Source organism: Lygodium microphyllum, chromosome 27 (assembly GCF_053477565.2).
Source record: "Lygodium microphyllum isolate KBCC chromosome 27, Lygodium_microphyllum_v1.1.10, whole genome shotgun sequence".
NCBI classification, from domain to species: Eukaryota; Viridiplantae; Streptophyta; class Polypodiopsida; order Schizaeales; family Lygodiaceae; genus Lygodium; species Lygodium microphyllum.
Window position 1 is genome coordinate 110,053,104 of NC_141161.1, and position 14,303 is coordinate 110,067,406.

Here is a 14,303-nt window from a genome sequence, read left to right on the forward strand (position 1 = left end):
AGATGGGAAAAAATCTAAACACTCAAGAAAACTAGGAAGGAAAGTGCCTCTAAGGCTGATGCAAGATGTACTGAGTCTATTTTATGTGAATGTATTGAGTTTATTTTATGTGAAGAGGAGAGCTATCCCACCTTTAGTTTCTTTATGTCTCTTAGTTCTGTAACATTCTGATTTTTTTCACGCGTGAGCTACTTCTATAAGACATAGGGATAATTTTTTTAAATTAAATAAAGGCAAAAAAAATTTCCCCTCTCCTCCAACCGACTGTCAAGCTGGAGGAGGAGGGGAATTGAATGTGAAGCAAGCTCCTTGTGCTGAAGCTTGCTTACACTCTGAAGCATGCGGCTGGACGCGTGGGGGAGGGAGGATCTTATCCCCTCCCCCTATTTAAATCGCTGCTGGGAGAAGCTCAGGGGGGGGGCATTGTGAGGTAGAGAGGGACCGTCGATTGCTGCTGCTGTGGAAGAAAGTGCCTCGACTCTGAGTAGGAAGACCTTAAGGGGACGGAGTGCTGCCGCCTGTCATAAGAGAGAGAGAGAGGTTTGATTCACCGTGGTGCTGATAGTAGCCATGAGGGAGAGAAGGAGCCGATACGGTGGGAGCTGGTCGGTCGCAGCCGAGGAGATCAAGATAAGGAGCCACCCTGCATTCGCCATTTGTGGTCGTCGCCATCTTTCGAGTGTACCCCCTCCAACCCCCCCACGTGTGGAAGCCCACTAAAGCTTCTAGAAGCTTCTAAGGGGCTTCATAAGCCCCCTCCCCCCCCAAAAAAAGGTTTGACCTTAAAGTTCTTATTCTCGCCGTGTTTGTTTTAAATCCCCCTTAGCCTTTCCCCCCCCCCCCCCCCCCCCCAAAAGGTTTGACCTTAAAGGTCCTTTTATCCCCGTGTTTCTAAATCGCTCCTAAGGACCCCCGTAGGCCCCCTTCTCCATAGCCTTTAAGGCTGCCCTTTCCCCCCCTGGAAATTCCCCCTTATGGCTTTATAGAGCCCCCTTTTCCCCCCCAAGAAAGGATTTTTCCCAAAAATCCCTTGAGAGGCCTTAAGTGGTCTTTAAGGCTCTTTTTTTCCCCCCCCTGAAATTTCCCCCTTAAAGCTCTATAAGTCCTTTTTTTTAACCCAAAAGATTTTACCTTAAAGCCTTTTTTCCCGGATCTTAAAACTCCCTAAGGGCTCCCTTAGGCCCTTTTTATACCCTTTTGTTTACCCCCTTACAAAAAGAAGATAGGGTGTTAAGGGTCTTTTGACACTTTTCTTTCCCCATACAAAAGCCCTCATAAGGGTTTTTAAACCTTTTACTTCCCATTCGTGTGAGTCTTTATAAGGCCATTAAGCCTTTCTGATGGCTTTAATGGACCTTATTCATGAAAGATTTTGAAACACCCCCTTTTTCGAAATCCGTACTTCAAGGAGGAAGCCTTCTAAAACCGCTTTCGACGGACGGTGCATGTTATCGCAAAGGGAGCCACGGTGGAATTTCAAAAAGAAGTTGCAAAGCTGCATCCTTAACGGAAAGGCTGCATTCGCGATGCCTCCTAAGAAAGCCCAAGGCACAACCGCAGGAGGGTCGTCTCCTAGCATCCACGTGGACATCTCACCCCAAGTCCAAGTTTTCCTTCCAAATTTTTATTTGGTATTGTTATAATTCAATCGTGCACGAATAATTGTTGGAAATAGGAAGCATTTTTCGTCTTAAATGCTTTAGAAAAATTAGCTCACGACGAGGAATTTAGTCACTAATATTTTCAATAAAACAAGCAAAACAAAGGGAGCATAAATGCATTTCTAGCAAATAGCTTTATGCATTGCAATGAATCATCATGGGAAGTGCTAGGAATCCTTAGGAAAGTGCAAGGCATGAAATGATTCTTATGATGCATAACTCTAGGTAATTATCGTTTTTCAACTGCATAAATTATCAAGTAAAAGGTTGCTTGTTTAGAATGAATTTTGTTCGCAAGTTATAGGAAGATTAGTTGGAATTAACCTAACCTATTCCTGACCTTAATTCGATAAGTTAGGGCTGAAAAATCAATTTACGGGTAGACAACGAGTCATGTATTTATGATATGATAACGTAACTATCTTCAAGAGTTAAACAAATTGGCATGAACCTAAAAACCTAAACCGCGGGGTACTCGTTTAGAATGAGTTAAATTCCAAGAAATTCACTAGGAATTAATATGTGACCTAATCGTACGTATTGCTAAAACTGAAACTCCTATACCCTAAATACTTGCCCACATTCACCAAATGTAGGGATAGTGAAACATATTTGAGAAGTGATCTAGAGTTTGTCCCTAAGAATCTTACGAGATGGAACTTGGAACCCTAGGACTGACGACATCAGCCTAATGTAATCAGGAACAAATTGTTTCGTGACTCCATTCGATGAGTGGAATAGTCTCATAGTTCGATGCGACACTTGTGCAACAAGTGCGGAGTCATATGATCTTGTGATTGGATCGCAAGGGAATGGCCAATTCTCACAATGAGGTTGGTAGGTCCTTACGCAAGTTATCTTGCAAGAGGATGAATAATCATCCTAATTTAGTATCTTTCTTGAGTAAAGATAATTGCGTGGAGCAAAGGACAAACCAATAAATTGGTATAACATATGAACTGAAGGTATTGACCAAGTCGGGTTAATAGGGTACGGCCCTAACCCAGGATATAGGGGATCTTGCCAAGTTGCAAGTCATCCCGGATCGAGTGCTGGACGCATTCGAAAGGAAGGATTCATTCCTTAGCAGTTCGCCAACAAAAAACGACCAATGGAAATGTTTATGCTTGTTACAGATTTAAGAGCACTGTTTGGCTTTGTTTGATCAATGAATTAAAAGATAAATGGATATCTAATACTTCAGGTTGAAGGCCTGAAGGGAGAGGCAGCTTCAGTTACCCCAGACTGCTGCCTGGCCCTAATGTTAACCGCGCTGGGAAAGTGGACCGAACCCGTCGCGAGAGGTCTCTCCGTTGAGTGCTACTTGGAGAAGGAGGACGCTTGGGTGCCAGGGGGGCTCTAGTCATAAATCCCTCACCTTCTGGGCCCTGTACAAGAGGCTAATGTGACTCAGGATTGGATCTCGAGGCCCGCATATTAGTCTACAGGCAGAATCTTGGATTAGTGACCCTTGTGGATTGCTGGATAGCCTTCGGGCGGATTGTGAATAAGCCTACGGGTTGGACTTTATGTATTTCAAAGATAAATATGATAACCTGTTAATAAGGAACTTGTTTGACATTGTTTTTCTATGTCAAGTGATATGATTACGTGAAGGAACCAGTGCCTAACGGGCTAATTAAGGAAGCTGATTGATACATGTCCAACTAAATGTGTTAGGTAATTAAATAACTAAACAACCTCATGAAAGTGCGGATGTGGCCATAGGTTTGTCCTACTGATGGGTGGTCCCGGTTGGCCGGAAACTTTTCTCAAAATCATGATGGATAGCAGGAAGATCGTCAAGGAACACGAACAACAAAAGCGTTGACCTAGAGTTATGATTGATCCTGATTTATGATGTTTTAGGGAAACGGAATGGGACTATGCCTTATGGCAGAGAGGTTGAGCTTTGCATCCCTCTCATTTCCCATTCTCCTTGAACCAAGTGCAGCGTGAATCCGATTCGGACCTAGCATTTCTGCATAAAGTAGTTCGCTTGGGTCCAACGCTAGTTGCCATTAGGAAATGAAATGACCAATAAGCAAAACCCTAATTCAGGTTGGTCCTAAGTAGGAACAGGCGGAATACTTTCGCTACATGGCAGACGCGGAAAGTCCTAGATCGCAAACCCCGTAACATTCCATGGGAGTGCTGGGCGGAGCTTTCTAGATATCCTTTCTGATGGATTGCTAAGACATGTCCTGAAGACAACAGGTGGACATGTTACAGCTGGTATCAGAGCCAACCAATAACAGAATTGTTTTTATGTCATCTTAATAAGATGAAGAAAAGCAAATGTTGATGTTCTAAACATTTTCTTACCTTCAATGTTATCTTGCAGAATTACGAAGCATGGAACAAGTTCTTAGTGTTCCGAGTCATGTTTATGACTGCTATGCATTCCCCTGATTATCGACAAAAGGTTGAGATGATGAACATCCTAGAGTGAATCTATAATCCATCGCCTTTGTACATGGAACGAAGATGGATGGGTGCCTCAAGAATGTACTATATAGCCGCCCACCGGTTTGCTTACCTACAAACCAACCTAAAGAGGATCAAGTGGTTGGAGGACCTAAAAATCGTGAAGCTGTTCATTTTTGTGGAAGCTCACGTAAACTCAACTTTACATATTCGAGGTCGAAGGGTTGAGATGAACTCATATGTATATGAGGAAGTAACCCGTGTAATCCCCGCTGACAGGATTAAAGTGTTGGGGCTCCATGAGAAGAATGGATTCCAAAGGAAAGAATACCCTGAACTTCGAATGAGTTCCTGATTCCTGAAGATCCATGATCCGAAACTATACTATTATACAATTCTTGTAGATAAATGTAATACAACATTGTTATCCCCAAACTAAATGTAACAATTGGCTTATCATCGCACAAAATGTTGTATTCCGAAAGGGCTATGCCCATATAAATACAAATAAGACTTCTTTTTATCAATGTCTGATTGTGCATGAGAATTGATAAAAAGTTAAGTGGTTAGATTGCTTGATTGATAGCCGAATTGAAGATGTAATATAAATCAATAACGATTATCATATAATAACGTTAAGAAACCTTTATCCAGGCACAACTCCAGGTACAGGTTCCTAGCTTGCCTCCTACATCAAGTACTGCTGTAATCCAGGAGAAGAAGTTTCTCCTCAAGCAGATTAAGCCACCCGAATTTGACAGGAGAGGCAGGTCCGTCCAAGCAGATGCTGAAATTTGGATTGAATCCATGGAGGATTACTTCGAAGCAGCCGGTACTGCACCCGCCAATCAGGCTATGCTCACCAAGCTGAAGCTCACCGACGAAGCCAGGCTTTGGTGGAAGCAATGGTGCAGGGATCAAGAGATCGCGGAGGGATCCATTACCTGGGAAAACTTGAAGAAAGCCGTGCAGGGAAGATTCTTACCACCTGTATATCGCACGCAGAAAATGAATGAGTTCTATGAGCTAAAACAGCTGGGGCTCACTCTTGACGCATACTACTCTAAATTCGTCTCACTTTTAAAGTATGCGCCGCAGATGGACATGACACAGCAGGTGTCCAAATTTTGTGCTGGTTTAAATCCACTAGTAAATACCCGTCTAGGATGCTCTCATTCAAGCTGCGCCTATAATTCAGGAGGTGCAGGCTAGACCAAGGAGTAACAAAGCTTGGCCTTATAATGACCCGAATAGAGGAGCATTTAGGCCTCAAATGAAGAGAGTTAAAGGTCAGAAACAGGGACAAAGAAAGAAAGCAAGAATTAATCATGTCAACAACTTTGTTTCTACTCAAAGCAATGGCCGAAACCTCCGTTGTTTCCACTGCAACGAGTGCGGTCATTTCAAGAGGCAATGTCCCAAGCTTGGTGGAGGACATCGCCAAGTACCTTTCCAAGGAACCGGCCGTGGTCAAGGAGCCGCTACCCAAGGTAGAGGAAGAACCGCCTGCGTTGCCAATAGGCAAATGTGCGAGGAAGAAGAAGATCCGACCATGGAAGCAGAATTTGAAAGGGCAACAGTCCATGCCGCTCTACACAAGAAAGGCCCGAATCGCCAGTTCTCGGTGATCCAGACACCGTCGGACTATCAAGGTAAATGTTTCAAAACCTTGATTGATTGTGGCATTACACATTCCTTTATCTCATCAGCTTGTGCAAAAAGACTAGGAATAGCCACAATAGAAGCACCTATCTTGCTTGTGGAATTGGCAAATGGTCGTGAGGTTACTTGTACCAGGCAAACTACTAAGGTGGAATTCTTTCTGGGAGAAAAGATGACTTCGATCGAATTTAGAGTCATGAATTTAGGTATCCATGAGTGCCTACTCGTAATGGATTGGCTTAAGCCTAATGACGCCCACATTCATTGTGGAAAGGGCCAAGTTTCCTTTCGAAACTCTGAAAGGGAATTAGTCACAACTCAAGAAGAGGCTGGAGTGCCAAAAATCCAATTGGCCAAAGCATCTCGGATCATAAAAGGAGTCAGAAAAGGATTACCTGTCTACTTGATTCAGCTCAACAAGTTAGATTAGAAGCAAGAGTCCAGTGACGGACCTTCTTGGCTAAGGGAATACGCGGACGTATTTCTTGAAGAGTTGACAGAACTCCCGCCTCAAAGAGAAGTGGATCATGAGATCAAGCTAGTACCAAGAGCTGCACCAATTGCAAAGAGACCTTATAGAATGTCTATACTAGAAGCAATTGAGCTGAAGAAGCAACTCAAGCAACTGCTAGATCAGGGCTATATCTGTCCTAGCAGTTCACCGTGGGGAGCTCCAGTATTGTTCCAGAAAAAGAAAGATGGAACACTTCGACTATGTGTTCATTACCGAGGGTTGAATCAATCAATTGTCAAGAACAAGTACCCTATTCCTAGAATAGATGAGCTTCTTGATCGTCTTCAGGGGACAAAGATCTTCTTCAAGATTGACCTCAGGTTAGGTTATTATCAAATAAGGATCAAGGAAGAAGATATCCCAAAGACGGCCTTCAATACAAGATATGGGCACTTTGAGTCTCTAGTTATGTCATTTCGTGCTTGTCTTCTTCGACGACACTTTAGTCTATTCCAAACAGAAAGAAGATCATGAATCCCAACTTCGGATTGTCCTTGAGACAATGAGGTCACATAAGCTATATGCTAAAATGAAGAAGTGTGCATTCTTCAAGCGTCAGATTGAATATCTGGGACTCATCGTATCAGTGGAAGGAATCTCGGTGGACCCAGCCAAGGTCAGAGATGTGCTTGAATGGCCAATACCAACAACTGTCAAAGAAATACGCAACTTTTTGGGATTGACAGGATGGTATAGGGTCTTCATAAAAAACTATGCTTTGATTGGAGCACCTTTGCCGGACTTACTGAAGAAGCAAACTTCCATTGCATGGTCAACTCCCGAACAAACTAGCTTCGATAGGTTGAAGCAGAGTTTGGTATCAGCACCTATCCAGAAACTTCCCAACCTCAATAAGGATTTCAAGGTAGTAACTGATGCCAGCACACTTGCCTTGGGATGTGTGCTCATGCAGGAAGGTCATCCTGTAGCATATTCTTCAAGGAAATTGAAGAGTCATGAGAAGAATTATGCTATGCATGATCTCGAATTGCTAGCTATCATCCATGCTCTAAAGCTTTGGAGACACTACCTATTGGATATAACAAGTTTACACTAGTAACTGACCATAAGAGTCTCAAGTGGATCTTTACCCAGAACAAGCTCAACATGAGGCAACATCGGTGGATTGAAGTACTGGAGGAGTATGAATTTGAAATCAAGTACCGACCAGGAAAAGAGAATGTAGTTGCCGATGCACTTAGTTGCAAGGCATTCCTTAATTCCCTAATCTTGCAAAGTCCATCAACATCTAGATCCCTAGCTACAAAAGTATCTATGCCAAACAATCCAATACTTGAGTTAGCTAGAGAGGAAGCATGCCATGATCCAGCCTACCAAACAATGCTAAGGGAGATCTCTATCAAGGATCAGAATCAAAATCTGCAGGCTAAGTATCATGAATTTTCTATCAATCATGGACTTGTCTACTATAGAACGAGGCTGTGTATACCGGCAAGCGAGTCACTTAAGCAGAAGATATTATGGGAAGCTCATGATTCCCCTTTTTCAAGACATCCTGGCTATGCCAAGACTCTCAATGTAGTTAGGAAGAGCTACCATTGGGAGAGGCTTAAAGGTGACGTTCTCAAATATGTCACCGAGTGTTTGTCTTGTCAACGTATCAAAGTCGAACATGTCAAGATGCCAGGGAAGCTGCAACCGCTTGACATTCCCCAAATGAAATGGGAATTCATCAGTATGGATTTTGTTGTAGGCCTACCCCAAGTCTAGGTACAACTCCATCATGGTTGTGGTTGACATGCTTACTAAGGTTGCACACCTTATTCTAGTAAAGATAAACTATAAAGCCTCAGACATTGCAAGATTGTTTATCAAGGAGATATTCAAGCTACACGGGCTACCAAGAAGAATCATTAGTGATCGTGATTCTCTCTTCACATCACACTTTTGGAGAGCTATCTTTGAAGCCATTGGGACTCAAATCTGCTTTAGCACCGCTTACCATCCCCAAACGGATGGCCAAACAGAGTGAGTCAATCAAATCATCGAGGATATACTTAGGGCATACTACTGTCGTGAGCCAAAAAGATGGATTCAATACTTGCCTTTGGTTGAATTTTCCTATAATGCTTCTTACCAACAAAGCATTCAGATAACCCCTTTCCAAACATTGTATGGTCATGATTGTCGAAGTCCCCTAAACTTCTCAGATCCAACCTTGAGGGTTGAAGCTTCAAGGCAGATGTTGGAAGAGATGGATGACCAAATAAAGTCAATAAGACAGGACATCTAAGCCGCCAAGGATAGACAGAAGGCATATGCAGATTTAAAGTGTCAAGATAGAATCTTTGAAGAAGGAGACATGCTCTTCATTTGCGTATGCTCAAAGAAGAGTTCCCTATCCTTAGGAGATTGCAAGAAGCTAAGTCCAAGGTATTGTGGACCGTACAAGATCCTCAAGTGCCTAGGACCTAATGTTTATAAACTGCAACTCCTTGAGAAACTAAAGGTTCATAATGTATTCCATATCAGCCTATTGAAGAAGTATTTACCTAATCCTAACCATGTACTTGAAGACCAACAAGTTGTAATGCCTAGTCAAGGAGTCCTTGAATTAAGGCCTGATAGGATCTTAGATGTTAGGGAGGGACAACTGAGATCCAGAACCTTGAGAGAATGCCTCATCCAGTGGAAAGATTATCCCAAAGAGGATGCCACTTGGATAGATGAAAGTGCTCTCAACCATCAATATCCCCAGTTTATCTCGAGATGAGGACATCTCGATTCCTCCAAGGGGGAGAGAATGTAACATTTTGATTTTTTTTCACGCATGAACTACTTTTATAAGACATAGGGATAATTTTTTTAAATTAAATAAGGCAAAATGTTTTTCCCCTCTCCTCCAGTCGACTGTCGAGCTGGAGGAAGAGGGGAATAGAATGTGAAGCAAGCTCCTTGCTGGAGCTTGCTTACACTCTGAAGCATGCAGCTCGACGTATGGGGGAGGGAGGATCTTATCCCCTCCCCCTATTTAAATCACTGCTGGGAGAAGCTCAGGGGGGGCATCGTGAGGTAGAGAGGGACCTCCGGCTGCTGTTGCTATGGAAGAAAGTGCCCCAAATCTAAGTAAGAAAGACCTTAAGGGAACGGAGTGCTGTCGCTTGTCATAAGAGAGAGAGAGAGGTTTGATTCGCCGTGCTGTTGACAGTAGCCGTGAGGGAGAGAAGGAGGCGATACGGTGGGAGCTGGCCGGTCGCCACCGAGGATATCAAGATAAGGAGCCACCCTGCATTCACCATCTGTGGCCGTCCCCGTCTGTCGAATGTACCCCCTCCAACCCCCCCACGTGTGGAAGCCCATTAAAGCTTCTAGAAGCTTCTAAGGGGCTTCATAAGCCCCCTTCCCCCCCCAAAAAAAATGTTTGACCTTAAAGGTCTTATTCAATGCCCTATGGTGGTCGTCGACATTGCGAGATATACCGACGGCGGTGGCAGTTATATGAACGGCAATAAGCGCATTCTGACAGTGACCACAAATTTCAACAATGCTGGGCTTTGGAGTGGCCAATGTCAAGGTGTCATATGATATGAATCTTCTCCCTGAGCAAAGGCACAACTCTCTAGAAGGAAGCTTGCAAAGATATGAGGTCTATGATGAGATATGCAAGTTGCAAGTGCAGCAGGTCTTGTCTGGCTATGGCTGCCACAAGGTGACTGTGAGATTCAAGTGAGAAATGAGGGTCATGCACTCAACCTGAGCTACTAGAATGAGATGAAGAGAAGCTAAGAGGAGTGAAAGGAGATCTGGACCATGCTTAGCTGAGCTCTGACACCATGTTGAAAAACATGCGGGATCTAGAGTATGGAAAATGTGGAAGCTATGGAGGTTGAAAGAGAAAGAAGAAACTCATAAAGACATTGACCATGACAAAGACAAAGTTACACAAGTGAATTAGGTTCCAAGATTGAGACTCAGACTCATAAACACAATCTTGTGTATTGACAATGACGAGATACTTTACTGGAAAGAAAAGAGTACTATCATTGCATTAGAAAAAGAGTGCAAGTACAATGCTTTATAGGAGTTGAGTGGTGGCACTTTCTCCTACTGTGCATATGGGATTCTAGTCCTGAGCCCTCACTGCTCTTTACAAAGGGACTAAAGTAGGTGTGATTGCAAATATCTCAACAGGAAAAGCATAGGGTTTGCTGCTGTAAAATAGGCTTGAACAGGGCACAAATCAAGAAAAATGGGAAGAAAGAGTGCTCAAGAGGATTAAGTTCGACAAGTGAGGGATTAGGAGTGAAAAGACCTTGACTGGGAAGGGGTTTAATAGCTAAGAGGCCAAGGGAGGTCTCATTTGAAACCTTGGTTGAGAGAGAGAGAGAGAGAGAGAGAGAGAGCTCCATTGCGTGGATCCACTTCAATCTTGGTGCCAATAAGTTTTTGCCCACTACAGGTATATCCACACCTTCTCCTTTGTGCACAGATAGGATCTAGAAGTGCTTGAAAAATGTGAAGCTTTGAATCACTCGGTGCGACAATTTTTTCATTATTCCAATAAAAAATGCATTGTTTTTGGCCCATCTAAGCGGGTCGACCGTGGGTCGAGTCCCAAAATCGGCCCTCTGCAACTCATCCTTAGTTATTCGGCCCGTCCGAGTTGTCCTGGCACATTCACACACGTAGCGACTTGGCCCACCCAGACTCAGACTATTCGAGTCACACACTCGGACATACTAGGTACTCGGCCCTTCCAATTCGGCCTTACCTTGCTTGACTCGGCCCAATCCTGTCCAACTACTCAACCCTTGGAATCAAACATCACACCCACTCGACCCTTGGCAAAGCCATTCGGACCGTCTCAATTTGGCTTAGTTTTACTCAGCCCTTGCAATTCACAGCCGTTGGGCCAAATTTAATTTTTCCCAAAACTCTTAAATTTTGGACTAGACCCACCTAGATACCGGTCGTACAAACCTCCAAAGGTCATATGAACACTTGAAACATGTTTCTGGCAGCACAAGGAATAGAAGAATTAGTGAGAAGTAGATGTAAAGATGATGCTAGGCGAAAATCTAGCGACCATGCCCATCAATGGCATCAAGCAAAGTTGTGGACCCCCAAACAAATATTGACTGAGCAGAAGGTGCAGCAAAAAACCCTACAAACCAACGAGGACAGCCAAAAACTAGACATACAAGCCTATTAGGCCAAACCCATAAACAAGAGTATAAGGGCTGCTTAAACACTCTGTTTTCTCACTTAGTCTCATTTCCAACACTCAAAATACATTTAAGAAAAGCTAAAAGCTTGATGGCACAAAGAGCATCGAAAAGAGCACACACACACACACACACACACACCCCGTGAGTCAAGGTAAGTTGAAGACTATTTATAATTAACAAGGAACTCATTGAGACATAAAAACTTGAAAGAACCCACCAATAAGAGAAGATTCCAAGACATAGACGGGTGATCAAGTCCCCAAGCATAGGATGAAGTGATGAACATGATTGACAAGCCAGATGCAACAAGGACCACACTATCTGGGATATGGGTCTTCGAGGGGTCTACCCAACCTCATCAACTTGATCCAAAACTTGGTAGAACAAGAAATCTTAGACATGAATGAGGCCAGCTCGGTTCGTTGAAGCAACAAGGAACTTGACCTAGGAGACTTTCTTGAGGCGATCCAGCATCTAGTGAGAAAATATGATGTTTAAACACGATTAGAACATCGCGACAAACATGTAGAGGATATCATAGTTGACCTTGAGGAGGGGAAGAAACTAGCAAGCGAAGCTCTACAAGGCATAGTCACTAATAACCAAGATCAACAAACTAGGAGCTTATGCCAGAGCATGGAAATGCAAGAGATCTAGAGAGTGCTGGCCCTAGCGAGCAGAACTCAAACAGAGAACGGGAGAGCACTAGAAGGAGACCTCATGCTGAGCAAGCTTCTTATGATGAAGCAACTGCTAGATAACACGGCAAGGGAGTAGAGTGCTGCAACATAAGCAACATCGCTATTGGTAGAACTAGGATTTAGCCAAGGATCCAAGAGCCAATAAAAAATTCCCATAGTAGCGAAGCAGTTGGACAAATACTAGCCAAACGACGATCCATACAGCTTCATAGAGGAGTTTGAGCAGGTATGCGAGGCCAATGGCCTCACTGATCTCACTCAACACTCGCAAGATTTATGTTTGTGCTTGGGCGATAAGGGTAGGACTTGGTACGCGAGTTTAGATGCTGCTGAGCAAGCCAATTTCAATGGCCTAAAAAATCTCATGAATGTCAAGTAGAGAGAGAAAGAGGACATCCGAGATTATGTGACCCATGTGAGGAGCCTCTTCAAGAGAATCCCTACAGGCGATAGACCCAACCGAAAGAGTGGTGTCCATAGTATTCATTAACGGAATACAAAGCAAAGAGCTCTACAAAGCCTTGGTAGGCAACTTAAGCCTACAGTAAGATGAGCTGGCCAGGGTCTTTGAGGAAGCTATTAGAGTGGATGACCAGCTCAAGGAGAGAAGCTCAAGGAGCTCTGATTGAGAGGAGTCCAACACTAGGAATTCTGAGAGAGTTTCAACACCAACCGGGAGATCAAGCTCAAGTGCTCAGGATAAAGGGAAGGGCAGTGACTTAGGGTAAGAGCTAGCAAAGATGAAGGTCGACATAGCCAAATTGCAGGAGATAATGAGACGACCAATGGGCGCATACGTCCAATGCGTATATTGTGGTAGGAACCACCTTCTAGCCGAGTGTCAAGACCCTAGATCGTAACCTTGCGCTTATTGTGGTAGGTTCAGTCATGATGCTCTGCATTGTTGACTATCCCAGATACTCCCATATTCAAAGCCTTATGGTCAACCCTACCTTATGAATAGGCCACCGAACTTCTTAGGAAGGGGGCTCCATTGGCTCTCCCAATACCTAATAACACTAAGCCAACCATCCCTAGGATGGAGATAAAACCTATGGGTATCCCTAGATCACCCAGACCCTATGTAACCCATCTGTTGAGTGATACTCCAATCCACTATGTGGAGGAGCCAAATGACAACAAGCCTTATGTACACCTTACGTATCGTATGACAAAGAAGGAAATGTAGTCCTTATGGAATACTGACTACTACTACTGGTGATGGCATTAGGTAGAGGGAGAGGCAGAGGCAGAGGCCTAGGAGGATAGACGCAAGAGCCAATGGACTTACAGTCACCCAGGTAGACACAAGAGCCAATCATGTGTTGGACTTTCGGTCACTCAAGACATGTTTCTTCACGCTGCCCCGAGAGGGAGCAAGCAAATAGAGATAAGGACTTAAGATGTGTTGAGTGCGGAATTACTCATCTCTTTGTTGATTGCCCTAGACAGAAGCCATCCTCTAGTTTGCAAACAAGCCATTGGTCCCATTGGGGTTGTTCGGTGTCGAGACACTCAATGGGGAGGACATGCCTATCGCATTGCATTTCATGACCCATGCGCAGACAAAGCAGGCCAACATAACATTGCCAAGGCCTAGCAACCTTGATGCAACCTTAGTTGGAAAGAAGAGTCAGAGACGGAGGAAGAAAGGGCCAGATGCTAAGGTCATGCTCAAAATCGAAAGTGCCATGACACTGCCTACTGGAAAGAAAGTCACTAATGCAAAGGTAGAAACGTCAGCTCCAAAGATGGCTGAAAAGGGAAGTGCTAAGGTCGAGGAGTACCTCAACCCGAAGTGCTAACTCAAAGCCATTGAGAAGGTGAAGGAGTGGGTGAAAGAAGCTTAAGAGCACCTAAAAGACACTGAGCCCATACTTCAAGACGAGATCGATGATCTCTCAAGCATGAGCATGCCACTCTCACCCCCAAAAACAAAATTGAGGGATGTGACAACACCACAAGCAGTGCCACTTAGACAAAGTCTAAATGCTACGGGCCAACAAATCAATCAAGGCCATTGGCTGAGAACTACAGAGTTAGGAGAGAGGCAAGCAGCTAGCTACCTCCTTAATACATTGGTGACCACCCCTATGACTCTAAGCTTAGGCGATTTGCTTAGGCAGCATCCAACGCTATGGCAAGAGCT